This window comes from Pseudophryne corroboree, unplaced genomic scaffold, assembly GCF_028390025.1.
Source record: "Pseudophryne corroboree isolate aPseCor3 unplaced genomic scaffold, aPseCor3.hap2 scaffold_2692, whole genome shotgun sequence".
NCBI classification, from domain to species: Eukaryota; Metazoa; Chordata; class Amphibia; order Anura; family Myobatrachidae; genus Pseudophryne; species Pseudophryne corroboree.
The window spans coordinates 19,271-43,735 of record NW_026969354.1 but is presented as its reverse complement, the minus strand read 5'-3'; the positions used below and the strand labels follow the sequence as shown (position 1 = coordinate 43,735).

At 34.0% G+C, this 24,465-nt stretch overlaps 18 non-coding genes across 18 annotated transcripts; all 18 read left to right on the top strand.

The window, feature by feature from the left end:
* Positions 1–1,241: 1,241 nt before the first annotated feature.
* TRNAL-AAG (transfer RNA leucine (anticodon AAG)) lies at positions 1,242–1,323 on the top strand. The gene has a single exon. It is a non-coding gene; the product is annotated as a tRNA-Leu (tRNA).
* A 262-nt stretch (positions 1,324–1,585) lies between these two features.
* TRNAL-UAG (transfer RNA leucine (anticodon UAG)) lies at positions 1,586–1,667 on the top strand. Its single transcript has one exon. It is a non-coding gene; the product is annotated as a tRNA-Leu (tRNA).
* A 1,703-nt stretch (positions 1,668–3,370) lies between these two features.
* Positions 3,371–3,452, top strand: TRNAL-AAG (transfer RNA leucine (anticodon AAG)). The gene has a single exon. It is a non-coding gene; the product is annotated as a tRNA-Leu (tRNA).
* Positions 3,453–3,714: 262 nt separating this feature from the next.
* Positions 3,715–3,796, top strand: TRNAL-UAG (transfer RNA leucine (anticodon UAG)). The gene has a single exon. It is a non-coding gene; the product is annotated as a tRNA-Leu (tRNA).
* A 649-nt stretch (positions 3,797–4,445) lies between these two features.
* On the top strand, positions 4,446–4,527 carry TRNAL-AAG (transfer RNA leucine (anticodon AAG)). The gene has a single exon. It is a non-coding gene; the product is annotated as a tRNA-Leu (tRNA).
* Positions 4,528–4,789: 262 nt separating this feature from the next.
* TRNAL-UAG (transfer RNA leucine (anticodon UAG)) lies at positions 4,790–4,871 on the top strand. The gene has a single exon. It is a non-coding gene; the product is annotated as a tRNA-Leu (tRNA).
* Positions 4,872–6,572: 1,701 nt separating this feature from the next.
* TRNAL-AAG (transfer RNA leucine (anticodon AAG)) lies at positions 6,573–6,654 on the top strand. The gene has a single exon. It is a non-coding gene; the product is annotated as a tRNA-Leu (tRNA).
* A 262-nt stretch (positions 6,655–6,916) lies between these two features.
* On the top strand, positions 6,917–6,998 carry TRNAL-UAG (transfer RNA leucine (anticodon UAG)). Its single transcript has one exon. It is a non-coding gene; the product is annotated as a tRNA-Leu (tRNA).
* A 1,697-nt stretch (positions 6,999–8,695) lies between these two features.
* TRNAL-AAG (transfer RNA leucine (anticodon AAG)) lies at positions 8,696–8,777 on the top strand. The gene has a single exon. It is a non-coding gene; the product is annotated as a tRNA-Leu (tRNA).
* Positions 8,778–9,037: 260 nt separating this feature from the next.
* Positions 9,038–9,119, top strand: TRNAL-UAG (transfer RNA leucine (anticodon UAG)). Its single transcript has one exon. It is a non-coding gene; the product is annotated as a tRNA-Leu (tRNA).
* A 1,700-nt stretch (positions 9,120–10,819) lies between these two features.
* TRNAL-AAG (transfer RNA leucine (anticodon AAG)) lies at positions 10,820–10,901 on the top strand. Its single transcript has one exon. It is a non-coding gene; the product is annotated as a tRNA-Leu (tRNA).
* A 262-nt stretch (positions 10,902–11,163) lies between these two features.
* On the top strand, positions 11,164–11,245 carry TRNAL-UAG (transfer RNA leucine (anticodon UAG)). The gene has a single exon. It is a non-coding gene; the product is annotated as a tRNA-Leu (tRNA).
* Positions 11,246–12,956: 1,711 nt separating this feature from the next.
* TRNAL-AAG (transfer RNA leucine (anticodon AAG)) lies at positions 12,957–13,038 on the top strand. Its single transcript has one exon. It is a non-coding gene; the product is annotated as a tRNA-Leu (tRNA).
* A 260-nt stretch (positions 13,039–13,298) lies between these two features.
* Positions 13,299–13,380, top strand: TRNAL-UAG (transfer RNA leucine (anticodon UAG)). The gene has a single exon. It is a non-coding gene; the product is annotated as a tRNA-Leu (tRNA).
* A 2,751-nt stretch (positions 13,381–16,131) lies between these two features.
* On the top strand, positions 16,132–16,213 carry TRNAL-AAG (transfer RNA leucine (anticodon AAG)). Its single transcript has one exon. It is a non-coding gene; the product is annotated as a tRNA-Leu (tRNA).
* A 262-nt stretch (positions 16,214–16,475) lies between these two features.
* TRNAL-UAG (transfer RNA leucine (anticodon UAG)) lies at positions 16,476–16,557 on the top strand. Its single transcript has one exon. It is a non-coding gene; the product is annotated as a tRNA-Leu (tRNA).
* Positions 16,558–22,548: 5,991 nt separating this feature from the next.
* Positions 22,549–22,630, top strand: TRNAL-AAG (transfer RNA leucine (anticodon AAG)). Its single transcript has one exon. It is a non-coding gene; the product is annotated as a tRNA-Leu (tRNA).
* A 262-nt stretch (positions 22,631–22,892) lies between these two features.
* Positions 22,893–22,974, top strand: TRNAL-UAG (transfer RNA leucine (anticodon UAG)). The gene has a single exon. It is a non-coding gene; the product is annotated as a tRNA-Leu (tRNA).
* The last annotated feature ends 1,491 nt before the right edge of the window (positions 22,975–24,465 follow it).

Genomic DNA, 24,465 nt, shown 5'->3' with positions numbered 1-24,465 from the left:
TGTTCATTTGGTACCATGGCCGAGCGGTCTAAGGCCACTAAGCTGCTAAAATAAAATATTGGTAGGTTAAAAAGTTCATCATCTGCCCTAAATTTTAAAACAGTGTATCATAATTTCAAGAGTCTTCTCAAAATGTAAAAATAATATGTAAAATTATAAACTATGAGCTATGGAGTCAAGATAGAAATGTGGCTGAGCGGTCTAAGATGCTGCATTAAGGCTCCAGTCTGTTTGGAAGCATGGGTTCAAATTCCACTGCTGTCATAATTATTTTCAAGATAAAATGACTGTCATTGATGTCAAAGTGTTTTTCTCCACTAAACAGCAAGTCAATAATAAAAAATCCTTTCTAATTAATATTGTCTGCTAATTTTGTACCTTTTTTAAATTTTTGTATTTTAAACACTTTTAACATGACACTTCTTTTCAAGTATTGATTTATAACTACACATTTTTTTCTTGTAATCTTAACTATATGATCCAGAACTCTGAGCTTTGAGTCAAAAGTATCCATGGGGTAGCAAGGGCAAGCGGTCTAAGGCACTGGATTTAGGTTCCAGTCTCTCTGGAGGCGTGGGTCCGAATCCCACTGCATCCATAATGATTTTACTATGAAAATGTCAGTCAGTGAGGGCAATGTGTTTTTCTCAACTAATAAGAAAATCAATAATAATAAAGTCCTTTCTCCTCAACATCTGATCAATATGATCCAAATGCATTAGCTAAAAATCAGCAGTGTCTAAGGTGCTGGATTAAAGTTCCAGATTCTTTGGAGGAATTGGTTCAAAACCTACTGCTGCCATAATTATTTTCCCTGAGAAAAAATAAGTCATTGATGTCAAAGTGTTTTTTCTCTACTAAACAGCAAATGAATAATAAAAATATCCTTTCTCATTGATATTTTATGTCAATTTATGTACTTTTTTAACCTTCCAAAACGTTTTGTACATAATTTAAACACTTTTTGCATTACACTTCTTTTTAAATATTGATTTATAAAAATGTTTTTACTGTAACCTGAGCTATATGACCCAGATCTGTGAGCTAAGAGTGTCCATGTGGTACCATGGCCGAGCGGTCTAAGGCCACTAAGTTGCTAAAGTAAAATATTGGAAGGTTGAAAAGTTCATCATCTGTCCTAGATTTTAAAACAGTTTATCACAATTTCAAGAGTCTTCTCAAACTTTAAAAATAATATGTAAAATAATAAACTATGACCTTTGGAGCCAAAATAGATATGTGGTAGCATGGCCGAGCGGTCTAAGGCGCTGGATTAAGGCTCCAGTCTCTTTGGAGGCGTTGGTTCAAATCCCACTGCTGCCATAATTATTTTTAAGAGAAAATGACATTTATTGATGTCAAACTGTTTTACTCTACTAAACAGCAAATCAATAATAAAAAATCCTTACTCATTAATATTGTCTACTAATTTTGTACCTTTTTTATGCTTCCTTAACTTTTTGTATTTTAAATACTTGTAACATGACACTTCTTTTCAAGTATTGATTTAAAACAACACATTTTTTTCTTGTAATCTCAACTGTATGATCCAGAACTGTGAGCATTCAGTCAAACAGGTCCATGTGGTAGCATGGCCGAGCGGTCTAAGGCGCTGGATTTAGGCTCCAGTCTCTCTGGAGGCGTGGGTTCAAATCCCACTGCTGCCATAATGATTTTACTATGAAAACATCAGTCAGTGATGACAAAATGTTTTTCTCCACTAATAAGAAAAACAATAATAATAAAGACTTTTCTCCTCAATAGTTGATTGATATGATCCAGATGCATGAGCTAAAAATCAGCAGTGTCTAAGGCGCTGGATTAAGGTTTCAGTTTCTTTGGAGGCTTTGGATCAAAACCTACTGCCGCCATAATTATTTTTCCTAAGAAAAAATAAGTCATTGATGTCAAAGTGTTTTTCTTTACTAAACAGCAAATTAATAATAAAAAAATCCTTTCTCATTAATATTTTATGTCAATTGATGTACTTTTTTAACCTTCCAAAACATTTTGTACATAACTTAAACACTTTTGGTATGACACTTCTTTTTAAGTATTTATTTAAAACAAAAAAAAATAATGTTTGTACTGTAATCTGTGCTATATGGCCCAGATCTGTGAGCTAAGAGTGTTCATTTGGTACCATGGCCGAGCGGTCTAAGGCCACTAAGCTGCTAAAATAAAATATTGGTAGGTTAAAAAGTTCATCATCTTCCCTAGATTTTAAAACAGTTTATCATAATTTCAAGAGTCTTCTCAAAATGTAAAAATAATATGTAAAATTATAAACTATGAGCTATGGAGTCAAGGTAGAAATGTGGCTGAGCGGTCTAAGATGCTGCATTAAGGCTCCAGTCTGTTTGGAGGCATGGGTTCAAATTACACTGCTGTCATAATTATTTTCAAGATAAAACGACTGTCATTGATGTCAAAGTGTTTTTCTCCACTAAACAGCAAGTCAATAACAAAAAATCTTTTCTAATTAATATTGTCTGCTAATTTTGTACCTTTTTTAAATTTTTGTATTTTAAACACTTTTAACATGACACTTCTTTTCAAGTATTGATTTATAACTACACAATTTTTTCTTGTAATCTTAACTATATGATCCAGAACTCTGAGCTTTGAGTCAAAAGTATCCATGGGGTAGCAAGGGCGAGCGGTCTAAGGCACTGGATTTAGGTTCCAGTCTCTCTGGAGGCGTGGGTCTGAATCCCACTGCTTCCATAATGCTTTTACTATGAAAATGTCAGTCAGTGACGGTAATGTGTTTTTCTCCACTAATAAGAAAATCAATAATAATAAAGTCCTTTCTCCTCAACATCTGATCAATATGATCCAGATGCATTAGCTAAAAATCAGCAGTGTCTAAGGTGCTGGATTAAAGTTCCAGATTCTTTGGAGGAATTGGTTCAAAACCTACTGCCGCCATAATTATTTTCCCTGAGAAAAAATAAGTCATTGATGTCAAAGTGTTTTTTCTCTACTAAACAGCAAATGAATAATAAAAATATCCTTTCTCATTGATATTTTATGTCAATTTATGTACTTTTTTAACCTTCCAAAACGTTTTGTACATAATTTAAACACTTTTTGCATTACACTTTTTTTTTAATATTGATTTAAAAAAATATTTTTACTGTAACCTGAGCTATATGACCCAGATCTGTGAGCTAAGAGTGTCCATGTGGTACCATGGCCGAGCGGTCTAAGGCCACTAAGTTGCTAAAGTAAAATATTGGAAGGTTGAAAAGTTCATCATCTGTCCTAGATTTTAAAACAGTTTATCACAATGTCAAGAGTCTTCTCAAACTTTAAAAATAATATGTAAAATAATAAACTATGACCTTTGGAGCCAAAATAGATATGTGGTAGCATGGCCGAGCAGTCTAAGGCACTGGATTAAGGCTCCAGTCTCTTTGGAGGCGTGGGTTCAAATCCCACTGCTGCCATAATTATTTTCAAGAGAAAATGACATTTATTGATGTCAAACTGTTTTACTCTACTAAACAGCAAATCAATAATAAAAAATCCTTACTCATTAATATTGTCTACTAATTTTGTACCTTTTTTATGCTTCCTTAACTTTTTGTATTTTAAATACTTGTAACATGACACTTCTTTTCAAGTATTGATTTAAAACAACACATTTTTTTCCTGTAATCTCAACTGTATGATCCAGAACTGTGAGCATTCAGTCAGACAGGTCCATGTGGTAGCATGGCCGAGCGGTCTAAGGCGCTGGATTTAGGCTCCAGTCTCTCTGGAGGAGTGGGTTCAAATCCCACTGCTGCCATAATGATTTTACTATGAAAACATCAGTCAGTTATGACAAAATGTTTTTCTCCACTAATAAGAAAAACAATAATAATAAAGACTTTTCTCCTCAATAGCTGATTGATATGATCCAGATGCATGAGCTAAAAATCAGCAGTGTCTAAGGCGCTGGATTAAGGTTCCAGTTTCTTTGGAGGCTTTGGATCAAAACCTACTGCCGCCATAATTATTTTTCCTAAGAAAAAATAAGTCATTGATGTCAAAGTGTTTTTCTTTACTAAACAGCAAATGAATAATAAAAAAATCCTTTCTCATTAATATTTTATGTCAATTGATGTACTTTTTTAACCTTCCAAAACATTTTGTACATAACTTAAACACTTTTGGTATGACACTTCTTTTTAAGTATTTATTTAAAAAAAAAAAAAATGTTTGTACTGTAATCTGTGCTATATAGCCCAGATCTGTGAGCTAAGAGTGTTCATTTGGTACCATGGCCGAGCGGTCTAAGGCCACTAAGTTGCTAAAGTAAAATATTGGAAGGTTGAAAAGTTCATCATCTGTCCTAGATTTTAAAACAGTTTATCACAATTTCAAGAGTCTTCTCAAACTTTAAAAATAATATGTAAAATAATAAACTATGACCTTTGGAGCCAAAATAGATATGTGGTAGCATGGCCGAGCGGTCTAAGGTGCTGGATTAAGACTCCAGTCTCTTTGGAGGCGTGGGTTCAAATCCCACTGCTGCCATAATTATTTTTAAGAGAAAATGACATTTATTGATGTCAAACTGTTTTACTCTACTAAACAGCAAATCAATAATAAAAAATCCTTACTCATTAATATTGTCTACTAATTTTGTACCTTTTTTATGCTTCCTTAACTTTTTGTATTTTAAATACTAGTAACATGACACTTCTTTTCAAGTATTGATTTAAAACAACACATTTTTTTCTTGTAATCTCAACTGTATGATCCAGAACTGTGAGCATTCTGTCAAACAGGTCCATGTGGTAGCATGGCCGAGCGGTCTAAGGCGCTGGATTTAGGCTCCAGTCTCTCTGGAGGCGTGGGTTCAAATCCCACTGCTGCCATAATGATTTTACTATGAAAACATCAGTCAGTGATGACAAAATGTTTTTCTCCACTAATAAGAAAAACAATAATAATAAAGACTTTTCTCCTCAATAGCTGATTGATATGATCCAGATGCATTAACTAAAAATCAGCAGTGTCTAAGGCGCTGGATTAAGGTTCCAGTTTCTTTGGAGGCTTTGGATCAAAACCTACTGCTGCCATAATTATTTTTCCTAAGAAAAAATAAGTAATTGATGTCAAAGTGTTTTTCTTTACTAAACAGCAAATTAATAATAAAAAAATCCTTTCTCATTAATATTTTATGTCAATTGATGTACTTTTTTAACCTTCCAAAACATTTTGTACATAACTTAAACACTTTTGGTATGACACTTCTTTTTAAGTATTTATTTAAAACAAAAAAAAAATGTTTGTACTGTAATCTGTGCTATATGGCCCAGATCTGTGAGCTACGAGTGTTCATTTGGTACCATGGCCGAGCGGTCTAAGGCCACTAAGCTGCTAAAATAAAATATTGGTAGGTTAAAAAGTTCTTCATCTGCCCTAGATTTTAAAACAGTTTATCATAATTTCAAGAGTCTTCTCAAAATGTAAAAATAATATGTAAAATTATAAACTATGAGCTATGGAGTCAAGGTAGAAATGTGGCTGAGCGGTCTAAGATGCTGCATTAAGACTCCAGTCTGTTTGGAGGCATGGGTTCAAATTACACTGCTGTCATAATTATTTTCAAGATAAAACGACTGTCATTGATGTCAAAGTGTTTTTCTCCACTAAACAGCAAGTCAATAACAAAAAATCCTTTCTAATTAATATTGTCTGCTAATTTTGTACCTTTTTTAAATTTTTGTAATTTAAACACTTTTAACATGACACTTCTTTTCAAGTATTGATTTATAACTACACAATTTTTTCTTGTAATCTTAACTATATGATCCAGAACTCTGAGCTTTGAGTCAAAAGTATCCATGGGATAGCAAGGGCGAGCGGTCTAAGGCATTGGATTTAGGTTCCAGTCTCTCTGGAGGCGTGGGTCTGAATCCCACTGCTTCCATAATGCTTTTACTATGAAAATGTCAGTCAGTGATGGCAATGTGTTTTTCTCCACTAATAAGAAAATCAATAATAATAAAGTCCTTTCTCCTCAACATCTGATCAATATGATCCAGATGCATTAGCTAAAAATCAGCAGTGTCTAAGGTGCTGGATTAAAGTTCCAGATTCTTTGGAGGAATTGGTTCAAAACCTACTGCCGCCATAATTATTTTCCCTGAGAAAAAATAAGTAATTGATGTAAAAGTGTTTTTTCTCTACTAAACAGCAAATAAATAATAAAAATATCCTTTCTCATTGATATTTTATGTCAATTTATGTACTTTTTTAACCTTCCAAAACTTTTTGTACATAATTTAAACACTTTTTGCATTACACTTCTTTTTAAATATTGATTTTAAAAATTGTTTTTACTGTAACCTGAGCTATATGACCCAGATCTGTGAGCGAAGAGTGTCCATGTGGTACCATGGCCGAGCGGTCTAAGGCCACTAAGTTGCTAAAGTAAAATATTGGAAGGTTGAAAAGTTCATCATCTGTCCTAGATTTTAAAACAGTTTATCACAATTTCAAGAATCTTCTCAAACTTTAAAAATAATATGTAAAATAATAAACTATGACCTTTGGAGCCAAAATAGATATGTGGTAGCATGGCTGAGCGGTGTAAGGCGCTGGATTAAGGCTCCAGTCTCTTTGGAGGCGTGGGTTCAAATCCCACTGCTGCCATAATTATTTTCAAGAGAAAATGACATTTATTGATGTCAAACTGTTTTACTCTACTAAACAGCAAATCAATAATAAAAAATCCTTACTTATTAATATTGTCTACTAATTTTGTACCTTTTTTATGCTTCCTTAACTTTTTGTATTTTAAATACTTGTAACATGACACTTCTTTTCAAGTATTGATTTAAAACAACACATTTTTTTCCTGTAATCTCAACTGTATGATCCAGAACTGTGAGCATTCAGTCAGACAGGTCCATGTGGTAGTATGGCCGAGCGGTCTAAGGTGCTGGATTTAGGCTCCAGTCTCTCTGGGGTCATGGGTTCAAATCCCACTGCTGCCATAATGATTTTACTATGAAAACATCAGTCAGTGATGACAAAATGTTTTTCTCCACTAATAAGAAAATCAATAACAATAAAGACTTTTCTCCTCAATAGCTGATTGATATGATCCAGATGCATGAGCTAAAAATCAGCAGTGTCTAAGGTGCTGGATTAAGGTTCCAGTTTCTTTGGAGGCTTTGCATCAAAACCTACTGCCGCCATAATTATTTTTCCTAAGAAAAAATAAGTCATTGATGTCAAAGTGTTTTTCTTTACTAAACAGCAAATGAATAATAAAAAAATCCTTTCTCATTAATATTTTATGTCAATTGATGTACTTTTTTAACCTTCCAAAACATTTTGTACATAACTTAAACACTTTTGGTATGACACTTCTTTTTAAGTATTTATTTAAAACAAAAAATGTTTGTACTGTAATCTGTGCTATATGGCCCAGATCTGTGAGCTAAGAGTGTTCATTTGGTACCATGGCCGAGCGGTCTAAGGCCACTAAGCTGCTAAAATAAAATATTGGTAGGTTAAAAAGTTCATCATCTGCCCTAGATTTTAAAACAGTTTATCATAATTTCAAGAGTCTTCTCAAAATGTAAAAATAATATGTAAAATTATAAACTATGAGCTATGGAGTCAAGGTAGAAATGTGGCTGAGCGGTCTAAGATGCTCCATTAAGGCTCCAGTCTGTTTGGAGGCATGGGTTCAAATTACACTGCTGTCATAATTATTTTCAAGATAAAACGACTGTCATTGATGTCAAAGTGTTTTTCTCCACTAAACAGCAAGTCAATAATAAAAAATCCTTTCTAATTAATATTGTCTGCTAATTTTGTACCTTTTTTAAATTTTTGTATTTTAAACACTTTTAACATGACACTTCTTTTCAAGTATTGATTTATAACTACACAATTTTTTCTTGTAATCTTAACTATATGATCCAGAACTCTGAGCTTTGAGTCAAAAGTATCCATGGGGTAGCAAGGGCGAGCGGTCTAAGGCACTGGATTTAGGTTCCAGTCTCTCTGGAGGCGTGGGTCTGAATCCCACTGCTTCCATAATGATTTTACTATGAAAATGTCAGTCAGTGATGGCAATGTGTTTTTCTCCACTAATAAGAAAATCAATAATAATAAAGTCCTTTCTCCTCAACATCTGATCAATATGATCCAGATGCATTAGCTAAAAATCAGCAGTGTCTAAGGTGCTGGATTAAAGTTCCAGATTCTTTGGAGGAATTGGTTCAAAACCTACTGCCGCCATAATTATTTTCCCTGAGAAAAAATAAGTAATTGATGTCAAAGTGTTTTTTCTCTACTAAACAGCAAATGAATAATAAAAATATCCTTTCTCATTGATATTTTATGTCAATTTATGTACTTTTTTAACCTTCCAAAACGTTTTGTACATAATTTAAACACTTTTTGCATTACACTTCTTTTTAAATATTGATTTAAAAAAATATTTTTACTGTAACCTGAGCTATATGACCCAGATCTGTGAGCTAAGAGTGTCCATGTGGTACCATGGCCGAGCGGTCTAAGGCCACTAAGTTGCTAAAGTAAAATATTGGAAGGTTGAAAAGTTCATCATCTGTCCTAGATTTTAAAACAGTTTATCACAATTTCAAGAGTCTTCTCAAACTTTAAAAATAATATGTAAAATAATAAACTATGACCTTTGGAGCCAAAATAGATATGTGGTAGCATGGCCGAGCGGTCTAAGGCGCTGGATTAAGGCTCCAGTCTCTCTGGAGGCGTGGGTTCAAATCCCACTGTTGCCATAATTATTTTCAAGAGAAAATGACATTTATTGATGTCAAACTGTTTTACTCTACTAAACAGCAAATCAATAATAAAAAATCCTTACTCATTAATATTGTCTACTAATTTTGTACCTTTTTTATGCTTCCTTAACTTTTTGTATTTTAATACTTGTAACATGACACTTCTTTTCAAGTATTGATTTAAAACAACACATTTTTTCCTGTAATCTCAACTGTATGATCCAGAACTGTGAGCATTCAGTCAGACAGGTCCATGTGGTAGCATGGCCGAGCGGTCTAAGGTGCTGGATTTAGGCTCCAGTCTCTCTGGGGTCATGGGTTCAAATCCCACTGCTGCCATAATGATTTTACTATGAAAACATCAGTCAGTGATGACAAAATGTTTTTCTCCACTAATAAGAAAAACAATAATAATAAAGACTTTTCTACTCAATAGCTGATTGATATGATCCAGATGCATGAGCTAAAAATCAGCAGTGACTAAGGCGCTGGATTAAGGTTCCAGTTTCTTTGGAGGCTTTGGATCAAAACCTACTGCCGCCATAATTATTTTTCCTAAGAAAAAATAAGTCATTGATGTCAAAGTGTTTTTCTTTACTAAACAGCAAATGAATAATAAAAAAATCATTTCTCATTAATATTTTATGTCAATTTATGTACTTTTTTAACCTTCCAAAACATTTTGTACATAACTTAAACACTTTTGGTATGACACTTCTTTTTAAGTATTTATTTAAAACAAAAAAAAATGTTTGTACTGTAATCTGTGCTATATGGCCCAGATCTGTGAGCTAAGAGTGTTCATTTGGTACCATGGCCGAGCGGTCTAAGGCCACTAAGCTGCTAAAATAAAATATTGGTAGGTTAAAAAGTTCATCATCTGCCCTAGATTTTAAAACAGTTTATCATAATTTCAATAGTATTCTCAAAATGTAAAAATAATATGTAAAATTATAAACTATGAGCTATGAAATCAAGGTAGAAATGTGGCTGAGCGGTCTAAGATGCTGCATTAAGGCTCCAGTCTGTTTGGAGGCATGGGTTCAAATTACACTGCTGTCATAATTATTTTCAAGATAAAACGACTGTCATTGATGTCAAAGTGTTTTTCTCCACTAAACAGCAAGTCAATAGCAAAAAATCCTTTCTAATTAATATTGTCTGCTAATTTTGTACCTTTTTTAAATTTTTGTATTTTAAACACTTTTAACATGACACTTCTTTTCAAGTATTGATTTATAACTACACAATTTTTTCTTGTAATCTTAACTATATGATCCAGAACTCTGAGCTTTGAGTCAAAAGTATCTATGGGGTAGCAAGGACGAGCGGTCTAAGGCACTGGATTTAGGTTCCAGTCTCTCTGGAGGCGTGGGTCTGAATCCCACTGCTTCCATAATGCTTTTACTATGAAAATGTCAGTCAGTGATGGCAATGTGTTTTTCTCCACTAATAAGAAAATCAATAATAATAAAGTCCTTTCTCCTCAACATCTGATCAATATGATCCAGATGCATTAGCTAAAAATCAGCAGTGTCTAAGGAGCTGGATTAAAGTTCCAGATTCTTTGGAGGAATTGGTTCAAAACCTACTGCCGCCATAATTATTTTCCCTGAGAAAAAATAAGTAATTGATGTCAAAGTGTTTTTTCTCTACTAAACAGCAAATGAATAATAAAAATATCCTTTCTCATTGATATTTTATGTCAATTTATGTACTTTTTTAACCTTCCAAAACTTTTTGTACATAATTTAAACACTTTTTGCATTACACTTCTTTTTAAATATTGATTTAAAAAAATGTTTTTACTGTAACCTGAGCTATATGACCCAGATCTGTGAGCTAAGAGTGTCCATGTGGTACCATGGCCGAGCGGTCTAAGGCCACTAAGTTGCTAAAGTAAAATATTGGAAGGTTGAAAAGTTCATCATCTGTCCTAGATTTTAAAACAGTTTATCACAATTTCAAGAGTCTTCTCAAACTTTAAAAATAATATGTAAAATAATAAACTATGACCTTTGGAGCCAAAATAGATATGTGGTAGCATGGCCGAGCGGTCTAAGGCGCTGGATTAAGGCTCCAGTCTCTTTGGAGGTGTGGATTCAAATCCCACTGCTGCCATAATTATTTTCAAGAGAAAATGACATTTATTGATGTCAAACTGTTTTACTCTACTAAACAGCAAATCAATAATAAAAAATCCTTACTCATTAATATTGTCTACTAATTTTGTACCTTTTTTATGCTTCCTTAACTTTTTGTATTTTAAATACTTGTAACATGACACTTCTTTTCAAGTATTGATTTAAAACAACACATTTTTTTCCTGTAATCTCAACTGTATGATCCAGAACTGTGAGCATTCAGTCAGACAGGTCCATGTGGTAGCATGGCCGAGCGGTCTAAGGCGCTGGATTTAGGCTCCAGTCTCTCTGGAGGCGTGGGTTCAAATCCCACTGCTGCCATAATGATTTTACTATGAAAACATCAGTCAGTGATGACAAAATGTTTTTCTCCACTAATAAGAAAAACAATAATAATAAAGACTTTTCTCCTCAATAGCTGATTGATATGATCCAGATGCATTAACTAAAAATCAGCAGTGTCTAAGGCGCTGGATTAAGGTTCCAGTTTCTTTGGAGGCTTTGGATCAAAACCTACTGCTGCCATAATTATTTTTCCTAAGAAAAAATAAGTCATTGATGTCAAAGTGTTTTTCTTTACTAAACAGCAAATGAATAATAAAAAAATCCTTTCTCATTAATATTTTATGTCAATTGATGTACTTTTTTAACCTTCCAAAACATTTTGTACATAACTTAAACACTTTTGGTATGACACTTCTTTTTAAGTATTTATTTAAAACAAAAAAAAAAATGTTTGTACTGTAATCTGTGCTATATGGCCCAGATCTGTGAGCTAAGAGTGTTCATTTGGTACCATGGCTGAGCGGTCTAAGGCCACTAAGCTGCTAAAATAAAATATTGGTAGGTTAAAAAGTTCATCATCTGCCCTACATTTTAAAACAGTTTATCATAATTTCAAGAGTCTTCTCAAAATGTAAAAATAATATGTAAAATTATAAACTATGAGCTATGGAGTCAAGGTAGAAATGTGGCTGAGCGGTCTAAGATGCTGCATTAAGGCTCCAGTCTCTTTGGAGGCGTGGGTTCAAATCCCACTGCTGCCATAATTATTTTCAAGAGAAAATGACATTTATTGATGTCAAACTGTTTTACTCTACTAAACAGCAAATCAATAATAAAAAATCCTTACTCATTAATATTGTCTACTAATTTTGTACCTTTTTTATGCTTCCTTAACTTTTTGTATTTTAAATACTTGTAACATGACACTTCTTTTCAAGTATTGATTTAAAACAACACATTTTTTTCCTGTAATCTCAGCTGTATGATCCAGAACTGTGAGCTTTCAGTCAGACAGGTCCATGGGGTAGCAAGGGCGAGCGGTCTTAGGCACTGGATTTAGGTTCCAGTCTCTCTGGAGGCGTGGGTCTGAATCCCACTGCTTCCATAATGATTTTACTATGAAAATGTCAGTCAGTGATGGCAATGTGTTTTTCTCCACTAATAAGAAAATCAATAATAATAAAGTCCTTTCTCCTCAACATCTGATCAATATGATCCAGATGCATTAGCTAAAAATCAGCAGTGTCTAAGGTGCTGGATTAAAGTTCCAGATTCTTTGGAGGAATTGGTTCAAAACCTACTGCTGCCATAATTATTTTCCCTGAGAAAAAATAAGTAATTGATGTCAAAGTGTTTTTTCTCTACTAAACAGCAAATAAATAATAAAAATATCCTTTCTCATTGATATTTTATGTCAATTTATGTACTTTTTTAACCTTCCAAAACGTTTTGTACATAATTTAAACACTTTTTGCATTACACTTCTTTTTAAATATTGATTTAAAAAAATGTTTTTACTGTAACCTGAGCTATATGACCCAGATCTGTGAGCGAAGAGTGTCCATGTGGTACCATGGCCGAGCGGTCTAAGGCCACTAAGTTGCTAAAGTAAAATATTGGAAGGTTGAAAAGTTCATCATCTGTCCTAGATTTTAAAACAGTTTATCACAATTTAAGAATCTTCTCAAACTTTAAAAATAATATGTAAAATAATAAACTATGACCTTTGGAGCCAAAATAGATATGTGGTAGCATGGCTGAGCGGTCTAAGGCGCTGGATTAAGGCTCCAGTCTCTTTGGAGGCGTGGGTTCAAATCCCACTGCTGCCATAATTATTTTCAAGAGAAAATGACATTTATTGATGTCAAACTGTTTTACTCTACTAAACAGCAAATCAATAATAAAAAATCCTTACTCATTAATATTGTCTACTAATTTTGTACCTTTTTTATGCTTCCTTAACTTTTTGTATTTTAATACTTGTAACATGACACTTCTTTTCAAGTATTGATTTAAAACAACACATTTTTTCCTGTAATCTCAACTGTATGATCCAGAACTGTGAGCATTCAGTCAGACAGGTCCATGTGGTAGCATGGCCGAGCGGTCTAAGGTGCTGGATTTAGGCTCCAGTCTCTCTGGGGTCGTGGGTTCAAATCCCACTGCTGCCATGATTTTACTATGAAAACATCAGTCAGTGATGACAAAATGTTTTTCTCCACTAATAAGAAAAACAATAATAATAAAGACTTTTCTACTCAATAGCTGATTGATATGATCCAGATGCATGAGCTAAAAATCAGCAGTGACTAAGGCGCTGGATTAAGGTTCCAGTTTCTTTGGAGGCTTTGGATCAAAACCTACTGCCGCCATAATTATTTTTCCTAAGAAAAAATAAGTCATTGATGTCAAAGTGTTTTTCTTTACTAAACAGCAAATGAATAATAAAAAAATCCTTTCTCATTAATATTTTATGTCAATTGATGTACTTTTTTAACCTTCCAAAACATTTTGTACATAACTTAAACACTTTTGGTATAACACTTCTTTTTAAGTATTTATTTAAAAAAAAAAATGTTTGTACTGTAATCTGTGCTATATGGCCCAGATCTGTGAGCTAAGAGTGTTCATTTGGTACCATGGCCGAGTGGTCTAAGGCCACTAAGCTGCTAAAATAAAATATTGGTAGGTTAAAAAGTTCATCATCTGCCCTAGATTTTAAAACAGTTTATCATAATTTCAAGAGTCTTCTCAAAATGTAAAAATAATATGTAAAATTATAAACTATGAGCTATGGAGTCAAGGTAGAAATGTGGCTGAGCGGTCTAAGATGCTGCATTAAGGCTCCAGTCTGTTTGGAGGCATGGGTTCAAATTACACTGCTGTCATTATTATTTTCAAGATAAAACGACTGTCATTGATGTCAAAGTGTTTTTCTCCACTAAACAGCAAGTCAATGACAAAAAATCTTTTCTAATTAATATTGTCTGCTAATTTTGTACCTTTTTTAAATTTTTGTATTTTAAACACTTTTAACATGACACTTCTTTTCAAGTATTGATTTATAACTACACAATTTTTTCTTGTAATCTTAACTGTATGATCCAGAACTCTGAGCTTTGAGTCAAAAGTATCCATGGGGTAGCAAGGGCGAGCGGTCTAAGGCACTGGATTTAGGTTCCAGTCTCTCTGGAGGCGTGGGTCTGAATCCCACTGCTTCCATAATGCTTTTACTATGAAAATGTCAGTCAGTGACGGCAATGTGTTTTTCTCCACTAATAAGAAAATCAATAATAATAAAGACTTTTCTCCTCAATAGCCGATTGATATGATCCAGATGCATGAGCTAAAAATCAGCAGTGTCTAAGGCGCTGGATTAAGGTTCCAGTTTCTTTGGAGGCTTTGGATCAAAACCTACTGCTGCCATAGTTATTTTTCCTAAGAAAAAATAAGTCATTGATGTCAAAGTGTTTTTCTTTACTAAACAGCAAATGAATAATAAAAAAATCCTTTCTCATTAATATTTTATGTCAATTGATGTACTTTTTTAACCTTCCAAAACATTTTGTACATAACTTAAACACTTTTGGTATGACACTTCTTTTTAAGTATTTATTTAAAACAAAAAAAAATGTTTGTACTGTAATCTGTGCTATATGGCCCAGATCTGTGAGCTAAGAGTGTTCATTTGGTACCAAAGCCGAGCGGTCTAAGGCCACTAAGCTGCTAAAATAAAATATTGGTAGGTTAAAAAGTTCATCATCTGCCCTAGATTTTAAAACAGTTTATCATAATTTCAAGAGTCTTCTCAAAATGTAAAAATAATATGTAAAATTATAAACTATGAGCTATGGAGTCAAGGTAGAAATGTGTCTGAGCGGTCTAAGATGCTGCATTAAGACTCCAGTCTGTTTGGAGGCATGGGTTCAAATTACACTGCTGTCATAATTATTTTCAAGATAAAACGACTGTCATTGATGTCAAAGTGTTTTTCTCCACTAAACAGCAAGTCAATAACAAAAAATCCTTTCTAATTAATATTGTCTGCTAATGTTGTACCTTTTTTAAATTTTTGTATTTTAAACACTTTTAACATGACACTTCTTTTCAAGTATTGATTTATAACTACACAATTTTTTCTTGTAATCTTAACTATATGATCCAGAACTCTGAGCTTTGAGTCAAAAGTATCCATGGGGTAGCAAGGGCGAGCGGTCTAAGGCACTGGATTTAGGTTCCAGTCTCTCTGGAGGCGTGGGTCTGAATCCCACTGCTTCCATAATGCTTTTACTATGAAAATGTCAGTCAGTGATGGCAATGTGTTTTTCTCCACTAATAAGAAAATCAATAATAATAAAGTCCTTTCTCCTCAACATCTGATCAATATGATCCAGATGCATTAGCTAAAAATCAGCAGTGTCTAAGGTGCTGGATTAAAGTTCCAGATTCTTTGGAGGAATTGGTTCAAAACCTACTGCTGCCATAATTATTTTCCCTGAGAAAAAATAAGTCATTGATGTCAAAGTGTTTTTTCTCTACTAAACAGCAAATGAATAATAAAAATATCCTTTCTCATTGATATTTTATGTCAATTTATGTACTTTTTTAACCTTCCAAAACGTTTTGTACATAATTTAAACACTTTTTGCATTACACTTCTTTTTAAATATTGATTTAAAAAAATGTTTTTACTGTAACCTGAGCTACATGACCCAGATCTGTGAGCTAAGAGTGTCCATGTGGTACCATGGCCGAGCGGTCTAAGGCCACTAAGTTGCTAAAGTAAAATATTGGAAGGTTGAAAAGTTCATCATCTGTCCTAGATTTTAAAACAGTTTATCACAATTTCAAGAGTCTTCTCAAACTTTAAAAATAATATGTAAAATAATAAACTATGACCTTTGGAGCCAAAATAGATATGTGGTAGCATGGCTGAGCGGTCTAAGGCACTGGATTAAGGCTCCAGTCTCTTTGGAGGCGTGGGTTCAAATCCCACTGCTGCCATAATTATTTTTAAGAGAAAATGACATTTATTGATGTCAAACTGTTTTACTCTACTAAACAGCAAATCAATAATAAAAAATCCTTACTCATTAATATTGTCTACTAATTTTGTACCTTTTTTATGCTTCCTTAACTTTTTGTATTTTAAATACTTGTAACATGACACTTCTTTTCAAGTATTGATTTAAAACAACAGATTTTTTTCCTGTAATCTCAACTGTATGATCCAGAACTGTGAGCATTCAGTCAAACAGGTCCATGTGGTAGCATGGCCGAGCGGTCTAAGGCACTGGATTTAGGCTCCAGTCTCTCTGGAGGCGTGGGTTCAAATCCCACTGCTGCCATAATGATTTTACTATGAAAACATCAGTCAGTGATGACAAAATGTTTTTCTCCACTAATAAGAAAAACAATAATAATAAAGACTTTTCTCCTCAATAGCTGATTGATATGATCCAGATGCATGAGCTAAAAATCAGCAGTGTCTAAGGCGCTGGATTAAGGTTCCAGTTTCTTTGGAGGCTTTGGATCAAAATCTACTGCTGCCATAATTATTTTTCCTAAGAAAAAATAAGTCATTGATGTCAAAGTGTTTTTCTTTACTAAACAGCAAATGAATAATAAAAAAATCCTTTCTCATTAATATTTTATGTCAATTGATTTAAAACAACACATTTTTTTCCTGTAATCTCAACTGTATGATCCAGAACTGTGAGCATTCAGTCAGACAGGTCCATGTGGTAGAATGAGCAAGAGGCTTTATTGAGAAGTTTAATGGCGCTCCTGTTCAAATCTCTGCTGCCTTTCCCTTATACCTTGGATCTATCCCAGATGATCCAAAAAGCTAAAATGTGAAGTGAAAGGAAATGGTGAGGGGAATTGGCGCTGAGAAAATGTTAGGAATCAATACTTATCCTAAAGATCGTGATGGATCGGATCTGTGGATGCTTTTCTTATTCTTCTTAGGTTTTCCTTATTCTAATGTTCTTCCGATGGGTTTATCAGCATGGAAAAACATAAAAATAACTGGTGGTTAACCACTGATGTGTGGAAATATTCGGAAGAAGCTTTTTCAAGAGACGGGATCTATTTTCTCCATAGACAATATGTATAATGGTGGATATACCTCCACTTACACAGAGCAAATGTGGTGACAAGCCTATCAAGGTATCTTTTTAGGTGGGGACCTTATTTCCCATATTAGGATCACAATCCTGATGATGTGTATGTCGGAGTAGCGGAATGAATTCCTTATTGTGCGTACCTTACTTACACTAATATAGTGTGCTATCCTCTCATCAAGGTATCTTTATAAAACATGGATTCATACCAGTACTCACGGATGTTATCGTAGTGCTATGCTCATCAAGGTTTCTTTGTCTTCCTTCAATACGAATAGGAACTCTTGTGACGGTATAATTTTTTTTTAATATATTTGTAAATTAAAATATAAACATGAATATGACAATAAAAATTGGCTGCAGGTGGCAACCACCCATGAAGGGGATTGGCTGGACCAACTTTATTCAGACGTGAGGGATCGGTATCCTAACTGGCTGAATAGTAAAAGAACAAAAGTGGTCCTACCTTTCCCCCAGCGCGGGTGGGGCAGTGTCCAGCAGGCAATGGTCCTCAGCCAACGCGTTTCGAGTGGGTTACTCTTTGTCAAGGCTGATGGAGGACTGATATGATGAGGTTTTTATAGTATATGGCCGGAAATTGCAATCCGTTGCGTCATTTCCGGTTCCGGATCTTCCCGAAAATTCATCTTTTAAAAAGACTCTATAGTCATTCCCTTTTAAGTCTAAATCATTGGTGGTGTGAGTGGCACACATGCGAAGGAGCAGAAGAGCACACCGATGTGCAGAACGAGAGAACTCCGGAATCGCCGCGACCGGAAGTGACGCGCCGTGGCTTCTGGGTAGTGTAGTTCCGCGAAACCGGAAGTGTCCGTATGTGATGCAGAAAACAATAAGTGTTCTGGGTAACTTAGTCCTGTGCTGCGGAAGTCATTTGCAGTATTCTTCAGGAAGAGATATTCAAACCAGATGGATTCTGGGGATTGTAGTAAAAAAGTCCGTTTATTTCTCTGGTGATGGTTATAATAAAAACTGCTTCATGAGTGTCTCCATACATCTTCTATCCATTAGGAAATATACATCTAGACACTAAATAAAAAATGGGGTTATATTAGTGATGATGTATTATATACATATAAAGGTTATTTGTATGGTGAAGCTTTATATGAATATTATTGTGACTTGTGTGCAAGAAATGAACGGAGTGCATGTGATGGATAAAAATCACAATTATGGGGAAGTGTAAAAGCTGATAGTTCAATTTTTTATAGAAACCATTTTAACTCAAAATCCTGGTTAAGTCCCCTTGGATTTAATGTTTTTAAGTCGAAAATGGTACGCATTTCTGTCCTAGCCAGTCTGCTTTCTATATTCTTATCCTTCCAGGTTGCTTTGATGTGTTTCAAGCCCACAAATTTCTTTATATGGTTGATTGAACAGTTATGGTGATTTTTGAAGTGATTAGAGAGATAGTGTGTTTGAAGTCCTTTTTTGATATTTCTTAAATGTTCAGAAATACGTATTTTCAGAGGTCTTGTCGTCCTTCCTATGTATGCTAAACCACAGGAACATTCCACTAGATACACAACATTTGAAGTGTTACAGGTGATGAAGTCTGTGATTTTTATGGATTTATCGTTGATCTTGAGTTCAGAATATTTAGAATTCGAATCTGTGACACTACGGCAACCTATGCACATGCCGCATCTGTGAAAACCTTTGGTCCTAATTAGATTTCTAGATGGTAAAGGGAGGGAGCTTTTGACTAGATGGTCCTTGAGGTTTCTTGACTTGCGGTATATGAAAGATGGTTTGTTTGGAATAATTTTGTTCAAAACAGGATCCCGTTGGAGAAGGTGCCAATTTTTACGAATTATTTTTTCAAGTTGTTTATGCTGGGCGTCATACTTGGTGATAAATGCCCATTTGTGTTTGTCTTCAAATTTTTCATTTTGATGTTCTTCTCTTCTTGTTGGTTGCAGTAGAGTTTCTCTTTCTTTTTTATCTGTCTCCTCGATTACTTGATTCAGCAATTCTTCGTTGTATCCTTTTTCTATAAAGTTATGCTTCATCTGTTCCATTTGGTGTCTACAGACTTCTTTCTTACTGCAATTGCGTTTGACACGTAAAAATTGACTTTTTGGTACGCCTTTAAGCCAGATGTTGTGATGTTGGCTATCCGTTGGTATAAATGTGTTAACATCTGTCGGTTTATGAAAGGTTTTTGTTTGTATGTGGTTTTCTTCTATATAGATGGTTAGGTCCAAGAAGTTGATCTGAGTCTTACTGTGTGATACGGTGAAATTGATGTTAAATTCGTTCGTATTGATAGATTCAAAAAATTCCATCAGTGAATTTTCGCTACCTTCCCATAGAAGTCGCACATCATCTATATATCTTTGCCATTTAATTAGCTGGGAACCCCAAGCTACGCTGTTGTATATGTGTTTCTCCTCCCAAAAATTCATAAACAAGTTAGCGTAGCTTGGGGCAAATTTTGTTCCCATTGCTGTCCCTGTGCGTTGTATGTAGAAATCGCCATTAAAGAAGAAATAGTTGTTTTCTAGGATAAATCTTATGGCGTCAATGATGAAGTTCTTTTTTTCTACTGAGTAATCTGATTTCTCCAAGGACCATGTTATGGCTTCTAAACCTTTAGTATGCTGTATGCAGGTGTATAGTGATGTGACGTCCGCTGAGGCTAGGAGGCGGTCCATTTCCCATTTGAAATCTTTTAATTTGTTTAATGTATCTCCCGTGTCCTTCAGGTAGGATTTGCTTTTTATTACCAAGGGTTGCAGAAAGGAATCAATTAAAGATGACAGATTAGACGTCAGACTGTTGGTGCCCGCGATGATGGGTCTTCCTGGAGGATTAACAGGATCTTTGTGGATCTTAGGGAGTATATATATATTTGGGGTGGTGGAGTCTGATACCTCGACATATTCATACTCATCCTTGGTTAATCCTCCTTTGTGAAGATGTTCTTGTATCAATTTCTCGAAATTTTCCTTTATTCTATTGCTTGGGTCCCCTTTTAATTTGCCATAGGTTGTGATGTCGGCTAATTGTCTATAAACCTCCTTGGTGTAGTTGTCCTTATCCAGAATGGCAATCCCCCCTCCTTTATCACAAGGTTTAATTACTATGGTTTCGTCTTTGGCTAGGTCTTTAATTAATTCCTTCTCTTTCTTGGTGAGATTAGATCTGGTGCGCCTTTTTTTTAAATGTTCCACGTCATCTATGACTACCTTCGTGAAGGTTTCTATGAAATTTCCCTTAATATATGATGGATAGAAAGTAGATTTCTTTTTCTTCTTCCTCTTTGGTTCTTCTTCATGATCTGTATTCTCCCTTCTTATTTCGGGTGGAATCTCTGATGTTCCTTCTTTTTCTTTGGTAGCAAAAAATTTCTTTAACGTGATTTTTCGTATAAATTTATGAATATCAACAAATTTGTCGAATTCTTGCATGTTGGATGTTGGGGCATATTTTAAGCCTTTCTTCAGGATTTTTTCTTCTTCTTTTGTTAATATTCTTTTACTCAAATTATAAATAGGATTTTTTCCTTCCAACGATTGATTTTCAGTAGATGTTAATATGCCAATGGTTTTTTTCTTCTTTTTTCTGACTACCTTATATTTTTCCTTTCCTCGTTGGACTCCTCCACGGCATCCTCTTTTTTTGTTTTTGTTTTTATTTTTTGGAGGCTTTTTTTTTTATTTCTTTGGAGGCTTTGGATCAAAACCTACTGCCACCATAATTATTTTTCCTAAGAAAAAATAAGTCATTGATGTCAAAGTGTTTTTCTTTACTAAACAGCAAATGAATAATAAAAAAATCCTTTCTCATTAATATTTTATGTCAATTGATGTACTTTTTTAACCTTCCAAAACATTTTGTACATAACTTAAACACTTTTGGTATGACACTTCTTTTTAAGTATTTATTTAAAACAAAAAAAAATGTTTGTACTGTAATCTGTGCTATATGGCCCAGATCTGTGAGCTAAGAGTGTTCATTTGGTACCATGGCCGAGCGGTCTAAGGCCACTAAGCTGATAAAATAAAATATTGGTAGGTTAAAAAGTTCATCATCTGCCCTAGATTTTAAAACAGTTTATCATAATTTCAAGAGTCTTCTCAAAATGTAAAAATAATATGTAAAATTATAAACTATGAGCTATGGAGTCAAGGTAGAAATGTGGCTGAGCGGTCTAAAATGCTGCATTAAGGCTCCAGTCTGTTTGGAGGCATGGGTTCAAATTCCACTGCTGTCATAATTATTTTCAAGATAAAACGACTGTCATTGATGTCAAAGTGTTTTTCTCCACTAAACAGCAAGTCAATAATAAAAAATCCTTTCTAATTAATATTGTCTGCTAATTTTGTACCTTTTTTAAATTTTTGTATTTTAAACACTTTTAACATGACACTTCTTTTCAAGTATTGATTTATAACTACACATTTTTTTCTTGTAATCTTAACTATATGATCCAGAACTCTGAGCTTTGAGTCAAAAGTATCCATGGGGTAGCAAGGGCAAGCGGTCTAAGGCACTGGATTTAGGTTCCAGTCTCTCTGGAGGCGTGGGTATGAATCCCACTGCATCCATAATGATTTTACTATGAAAATGTCAGTCAGTGATGGCAATGTGTTTTTCTCCACTAATAAGAAAATCAATAATAATAAAGTCCTTTCTCCTCAACATCTGATCAATATGATCCAGATGCATTAGCTAAAAATCAGCAGTGTCTAAGGTGCTGGATTAAAGTTCCAGATTCTTTGGAGGAATTGGTTCAAAACCTACTGCCGCCATAATTATTTTCCCTGAGAAAAAATAAGTAATTGATGTCAAAGTGTTTTTTCTCTACTAAACAGCAAATGAATAATAAAAATATCCTTTCTCATTGATATTTTATGTCAATTTATGTACTTTTTTAACCTTCCAAAACGTTTTGTACATAATTTAAACACTTTTTGCATTACACTTCTTTTTAAATATTGATTTAAAAAAATGTTTTTACTGTAACCTGAGCTATATGACCCAGATCTGTGAGCTAAGAGTGTCCATGTGGTACCATGGCCGAGCGGTCTAAGGCCACTAAGTTGCTAAAGTAAAATATTGGAAGGTTGAAAAGTTCATCATCTGTCCTAGATTTTAAAACAGTTTATCACAATTTCAAGAGTCTTCTCAAACTTTAAAAATAATATGTAAAATAATAAACTATGACCTTTGGAGCCAAAATAGATATGTGGTAGCATGGCCGAGCGGTCTAAGACGCTGGATTAAGGCTCCAGTCTCTTTGGAGGCGTGGGTTCAAATCCCACTGCTGCCATAATTCTTTTCAAGAGAAAATGACATTTATTGATGTCAAACTGTTTTACTCTACTAAACAGCAAATCAATAATAAAAAATCCTTACTCATTAATATTGTCTACTAATTTTGTACCTTTTTTATGCTTCCTTAACTTTTTGTATTTTAAATACTTGTAACATGACACTTCTTTTCAAGTATTGATTTAAAACAACACATTTTTTCCCTGTAATCTCAACTGTATGATCCAGAACTGTGAGCATTCGGTCAAACAGGTCCATGTGGTAGCATGGCCGAGCGGTCTAAGGCGCTGGATTTAGGCTCCAGTCTCTCTGGAGGTGTGGGTTCAAATCCCACTGCTGCCATAATGATTTTACTATGAAAACATCAGTCAGTGATGACAAAATGTTTTTCTCCACTAATAAAAAAAACAATAATAATAAAGACTTTTCTCCTCAATAGCTGATTGATATGATCCAGATGCATGAGCTAAAAATCAGCAGTGTCTAAGGTGCTGGATTAAGGTTCCAGTTTCTTTGGAGGCTTTGGATCAAAACCTACTGCCGCCATCATTATTTTTCCTAAGAAAAAATAAGTCATTGATGTCAAAGTGTTTTTCTTTACTAAACAGCAAATGAATAATAAAAAAATCCTTTCTCATTAATATTTTATGTCAATTGATGTACTTTTTTAACCTTCCAAAACATTTTGTACATAACTTAAACACTTTTGGTATGACACTTCTTTTTAAGTATTTATTTAAAACAAAAAAAAATGTTTGTACTGTAATCTGTGCTATATGGCCCAGATCTGTGAGCTAAGAGTGTTCATTTGGTACCATGGCCGAGCGGTCTAAGGCCACTAAGCTGCCAAAATAAAATATTGGTAGGTTAAAAAGTTCATCATCTGCCCTAGATTTTAAAACAGTTTATCATAATTTCAAGAGTCTTCTCAAAATGTAAAAATAATATATAAAATTATAAACTATGAGCTATGGAGTCAAGGTAGAAATGTGGCTGAGCGGTCTAAGATGCTGCATTAAGGCTCCAGTCTGTTTGGAGGCATGGGTTCAAATTCCACTGCTGTCATAATTATTTTCAAGATAAAACGACTGTCATTGATGTCAAAGTGTTTTTCTCCACTAAACAGCAAGTCAATAATAAAAAATAATTTCTAATTAATATTGGCTGCTAATTTTGTACCTTTTTTAATTTTTGTATTTTAAACACTTTTAACATGACACTTCTTTTCAAGTATTGATTTATAACTACACAATTTTTTCTTGTAATCTTAACTATATGATCCAGAACTCTGAGCTTTGAGTCAAAAGTATCCATGGGGTAGCAAGGGCGAGTGGTCTAAGGCACTGGATTTAGGTTCCAGTCTCTCTGGAGGCGTGGGTCTGAATCCCACTGCTTCCTTAATGATTTTACTATAAAAATGTCAGTCAGTGATGGCAATGTGTTTTTCTCCACTAATAAGAAAATCAATAATAATAAAGTCCTTTCTCCTCAACATCTGATCAATATGATCCAGATGCATTAGCTAAAAATCAGCAGTGTCTAAGGAGCTGGATTAAAGTTCCAGATTCTTTGGAGGAATTGGTTCAAAACCTACTGCCGCCATAATTATTTTCCCTGAGAAAAAATAAGTAATTGATGTCAAAGTGTTTTTTCTCTACTAAACAGCAAATGAATAATAAAAATATCCTTTCTCATTGATATTTTATGTCAATTTGTGTACTTTTTTAACCTTCCAAAACGTTTTGTACATAATTTAAACACTTTTTGCATTACACTTCTTTTTAAATATTGATTTAAAAAAATGTTTTTACTGTAACCTGAGCTATATGACCC